Here is a 5,979-nt window from a genome sequence, read left to right as displayed (position 1 = left end):
AACTCTGCTATTCGAGAGGACGGATGTAAAGAAAGCCACACTTCCGCTGCCTAGAGGGCGCTTTAAGGCGGGCATCCACCTGCTCCTACTTCTGCACGCTCCCTTATATGCACGGGCTGCTGCAAACCACTGAGAGCCGTCGGTTGGCCCCGCTTTGCTGGGGCTATTGCTCCTGCCCCCGTTGAGAGGACAGCGGCCCCAGCAGCCACCCTTGCCGCGCACATCGTGTCTAGGAGTATTGCTCCTAGAACTCAACCCCTCCCCCTTTCTCTGCAGCTGTTATAAGGCGGCTGCAATGACTTTCTCCCGGTGTGTATTGCGCGTGCGCGCTCTTTCCCCTTCAAGGAAAGCAGAACGGACGTCTCCCCCTGCTGGTCAATTGCAGAAGGCAGTGGGCGGGTCGGCTCTTAGACAAGAGAACAGGAGTTATGTTGGGAGTGTAGGAGCCACCTTATTAAAGGAGGCATTTACAGGCGGGAGAATCACAGATTTCTGGAAGCATTTTAAATTAGCGCTGTAAAGACCCAGGATCAGAAGGTTATTTTTTAAAATGTATTTTTAACTCATAAATTTTTTTTGAGTTCCAAAATCTTCCCTCACTCATTGAGAAAGCAAGCAACATGACATTAATTATACATGAGAAAGCTGGCAAAACATACTTCTGTATTAGCAAGAATTTTTATTCTGGGGCTCGTTTTTTAAGCAAACGAGGCTTACGTGCTTGGCTCAGGGTCACACAGCTAGTAAGTGTCTGAGGAAGGATTTGAACTCAGGTCCTACTGACTCCAGGGCTTGCGCTCTACCTGCTGTACCGCCGGATGGTCCCTGGTCCATATATTTTTTTTAAAATAATATTTCAAGGTAATATTAATTTTTAAATATTTGATAAGTATTTAAATAGATTTGGCTTTATTTGTAATCTTAGGCATTTTATAGGCAGATGGATGTAGCACAGTGGATAGAGGTCTGGAGTCTGGAATATCTGAACTCAAATCCTGCTTTAGGCACTTAATAATTGTGTGATCCTAGGCAACTGGCTTTCGAATTTAGCTTCCTTTTCTGTAAAAGGGGAGCGATAATACTAACACCTACCTCCCAGGGTTGTTGTAAGGATAAAATGAGATGATGTTGGTAAAACATTTTGAGAACCTTAATGCTGTATAGCGGTGCTAGCTCATGCATGATTTTCTTCCTTTTTTTTTTTTTTAAAAAAAAAAAGAGTCATAGGTTCCACCAAACTGCCAATTTCTGTTTGTGTCAACTCTGTATGGGATACTATGCTAAGTGCTGAGAACACAAAGAAAGGCAAAAAACAGTCCCTGCCCTCAAGGAGTTCGTGGTCCAGGAAACAAAAGTGGTTCATAACTTCTGCTCAGAAGGGTATATAATATCTTGACAACTGAGGCCTAGAGAGGAGAAGAAATTTTCTCCAAAGCCTCTCTTATTTATAGACCTGGTATATTAGGATTATAGTATTCACAGCTGGAATGTACTTTAGGTGTCCTCTAGATATAGCTCTTCTTAAACTGTGAATTGTGACCCCATAAGGCATAGATGGGGAACCTGCTGCCTTGAGGCCACATGTGACCTCTAGGTCTTCAGTCAAAGGGCTGCACCCAAGGACCTAGAAGGCCATATGTAGCCTTGAGGCCGCAGGTTCCTTATCCCTGCTATATGGGGTCATGGTTTCTGAACATGCAAGGACCAAAAATTAATTAAAAATCAAACGTGTAATGAATCTGAGGTGTTTCTGGAAGCTCTTTCATTTGTTGCATTGCGGGACTTCACTGTAGCCTTGGTTCTGAACACAAAGCATGTGCACTTTGCACTGTTCATGCCATCACACCACACAAGGCCAAAGAATGCTTCCAGAAACACTTTATCTCAGATTTGAGACTATCGTATGCTATGAATTGCAGTGTTTTTACTGTACATACAAAGTTTTCTGCTGTTACAGAAATGTAGTAGTTTAATTACGGAAAATAAAGACTTTTAATATTTTCCTACCATCATTCCTCAGCATGTAAGTACCAAATTAGTATATCTTTGAATTGTATTGTGTTAGAATGTTTGATTATGTTTGATTTTAAAGATTGCTGTTGTCTCCTTTTACAGAAACATAAAGTGTTTAATTGAAGCAAGTAAAGACAGCCCTTTAATGTTTCTCTACCATAACAACTGTCTGTATATGTAAGTGTGAACATCTAAAATTAAGCACAAACAAATGTAATTTCATAATCTAAAGCTAGTATTTATTTGAGAAATTATTAGCAATATTTATATTTTAGGACAAAAATATTTTTTTGGTTAGGGTAGTTTTGGCTGTGCAGAGCATGAAACCAACCAAACTAAAATGACATAATACTAAGCACATAGCCTGCTGCAATAAACCAAAGGAATACTTTGAATGACTTTTAAAATCTTCAAATAAAGAAAAACAATGTTTTGAGAAGTTTGCTACTGTCAATGAAAAGTATTTACTTGCAAGTTATGAAACTTCTTATTTAATTCCAAAAACTATGTGATAGGAGATCTCATATTACCTGTTGCTATTAAAATGTCAGAAATAGTTCATGGGGAAAAGTATAGGAATGAAATTTGTAAAATTCCTATGTCAAATGATACTGTTTCCAAAAGAATATCTGAAATTAGTAAGGACCAATTCCAGCAGCTTATTACCAGGCTTAAGGGCAGCCCAAAGTTTGCAATTCAGTTAGATGAAACAACTGATTTTTCTAACATGGCACAGTTGTTACTTTATGTAAGATATATTTATGAAGGAAGCATAGAAGAAGAATTATTATTATTCTGTCACCCTTTGGAAAGGGTGGGACAAGAGGGGACGATAAATATCTTAAAGTCGATGATTTTTTCACAAATGAAGGTTTATAGTGAAAAATTGCATTGGAGTCTATACAGATGAGGCTGGAGCAATGATGGGTGAAAATGTTGGATTCATAGCAAAAGTTAAAGCTGGTGGCAATGAACATATCACTTTTACTCACTGCATGATTCATTAGGAGGCACTTGTAGCCAAAAAAAAAAATAACCAGAGTTAGATGTTGTGCTTTGTGATACTATCAAAATCATTAACTTATGCCTTTAACAGTCGTTCGTTTTCAAACCTTTGGAAAGACAAAAATCCCTATTACAAGAGCTTTTTTTACTATATGCAGAGGTAAGGTGGCTTTCAAGAGGGTGAAGCTTAAACAGATTATTGAAATTGAAAGATGAAGTTGGTATGTTTTTGACTGACCAGAAATCCTGTTTTATTAATTTTTTCATAATGACTTACAGTTTTCAAAACTCTGTTATTTGTTGGATATTTTCAAAAAACTCAATAATTTAAACATGTTCTTTCAAGGAAAAAATTGTAACATTCTTGTTAAAAGATAAAATTGAAAGTTTTATTTAAAAAGTTAGCATATAGAAGAATAGGGTGGAAATGGTTCTTTAGTAATGTTTGTAGCTACAGATGATTTTATAATTGAAAATAACTTTCCCAAAGATTTAATTATGAGAGTTATAATTGATCATCCGAAGTGCCTGGAGACACAGTTTCAAAAATACTTCCCTTCAAATTTTGATTGTAAAAAACTAAGTTGGGTTCATAAGCCATACTCAATTGAAATAAAAAACCTCAATCATCTGCCATTAAAAGTTTAAGAAGAATTTGCCGAGTTATCAAGCGACATGTGTTTAAAACTCGAGTTTCCTAAAAAATCATTAAATGAATTTTGGCTTGGGATTAGGACTGAATTTCCAACAATTTCTGAAATGGCTCTAAACATACTTCTGCCATTTAGTACTATGTATTTATACGAAGTGGCGTAGTTAGCATCGACAACTGTAAAATCAAAGTATCAGTCAACACTGAAAAACGTTGAAGATGCTCTATGTCCTGCAGTATCAAATATTCCACCAAGATTTAATTCTTTATGTAAAAATAAACAAGCACATCTATCTCATTAGTATGCAAATTTGCTTTCACCTTTAATAAATGGTAAAATTATATGTATACTAAAGAATTGTTTTAAAATAAATTTCTTTATAATTTGTTTGCAGTAAATGTTTGATTTGTATACTTATTTTATAAACCTAAATACTTGGAGTCACATAAAAATTTTACGGATGAAAAGGGGTTGTGAATGGAAAAAATTTAAGAAGCCCTGCTCTAGAGAAAGGAAACTGGGCAGCGAGATGGTGCCATAGTGCACAGAGCACTGGGCCTGAAGTCAGGAAGCCTCATCTTCCTGAGTTCAAATCTGGCCTCAGATACTTTCTAGCTGTGTCACCCTTGGCAAGTCACTTCACCCTGTTTGCCTCAGTTTCCTCATCTGTAAAATGAGCTGGAGAAAGGAATGGCAAACCACTGCAGTAACTTTGCCAAGAAAACCCCCACAAGGGGTCACAAAGAGTTGTACACAACTGAATAAGAACGACAACAGAAAGGAAACACTAGTGAGTGGATTGAGAGGTGCACTTGGAGGGAAGCTTTGGTTTCATGAAGGGCAGTGGTTAGAGAATTGGACCTGTGGTTGAGACAGACATGGGTTCAAACCTAAACTCTGACACTGTGTGACCCTGGGCAAGTCATATAAGGTCTGCCTCAGTTTCCTCATCTAGCACCTACCTCCCAGGATTATTGTAAGCTTTACAAAAGCCTGTATTAATGCCTGCTATCATTAATCATTATTCAAACCCTGTCTCTGACCCTTGCTGTATAACCAACCTTTTTGTATGATGAATCCTTTTGACAATCTGGTGAAACCTACCTACCTGAATAATGTTTTAAAGCATATAAAATAAACCATTTAGGATTACAAAGGAAAGCAATTTTACAAATTTACATATAGTTATTAAAATATTGGTTAAAAAAGTTCACAGGTCCCAAGATTAAGAACCCCTTTTGATGTTATTTATTGTAAGGCTCAAATGTGGTCACATGTAAAACACTTTTCAAACTTTAAAGCTTCCTTCTTTTTTATATAATATTTTATTTTTCCCCCAATTACATGTTAAAACAATTTTTTTAAACATTTAAAAAAAGTTTTGAGTTTCAATTTCTATTTATCCCCCCTCCCAAGCAATTGAATATAATTTATACATGTGCAATCATGTAAAACATTTCCATATTAGTCATTTTGTACAAGAAGACTCAAATAAAAAAAAGAAGGAAAAAAGAAAGTGAAAAATAGCATGCTTCAGTCTATATTCAGACCCTATCAGTTCTTTTTCTGGAGGCAGATAGCATACTTCATCATTAGTCCTTTGGGATTGTCTTGGATCATTGTATTGCTGAGAATAGCTAATTCATTCATAGTTCTTCATTGTACAGTACTGTGTACGATGATCTAAGTTCATCGATCAGAGTTAAGTCTTTCAAAGTTGTTTGTCTTAATAATACTTTTATCATATACATTGTTCTCTTGGTTCTGCACATTTCACTCTGCACCAATTCAGGCAGGTCCTCCCAGATTTTTTCTGGAATGGTCTGTTTAGTCATTTCTTATAATAATGATGATGATGATGATGATGATGGTTAACATTCATGTAGCACATTCTATGTGCCAGACATTCTACTAAGCACTTTACAAATATTATCTCCTGTGGTCTTCATAACAACCCTGGGAGGGAGGTACTATTGTTATCCCTATTTTACAGATGAGAAAATTGAGGCAAACGGAGGTTAAATGATTTTCCCAGGGTCACACAGCTAGGAAGTATCTATAGTTAGATTTGAACTCACATCTTGACTTCAGGGCTGGCACTCCATCCACTGTGCCACCTAGCAGGCTGCGATAATGTTTTATTACACTTATATGCCATTGTTTAGCCATTCACCAATAGATAGGATACCCCTTTCGTTTCCCTTTCTTTGCCATTGTAGAAAAGAGCTGCTATAAACATTTTTGTATTTATGATATAGCTGGGTCAAATGTCATGCACAGTTTATAAGTTTTTGTGTGTATTTCCAAA

Source organism: Trichosurus vulpecula, chromosome 3, assembly GCF_011100635.1.
Source record: "Trichosurus vulpecula isolate mTriVul1 chromosome 3, mTriVul1.pri, whole genome shotgun sequence".
Taxonomy (NCBI): Eukaryota; Metazoa; Chordata; class Mammalia; order Diprotodontia; family Phalangeridae; genus Trichosurus; species Trichosurus vulpecula.
This window is presented reverse-complemented; position numbering follows the sequence as displayed.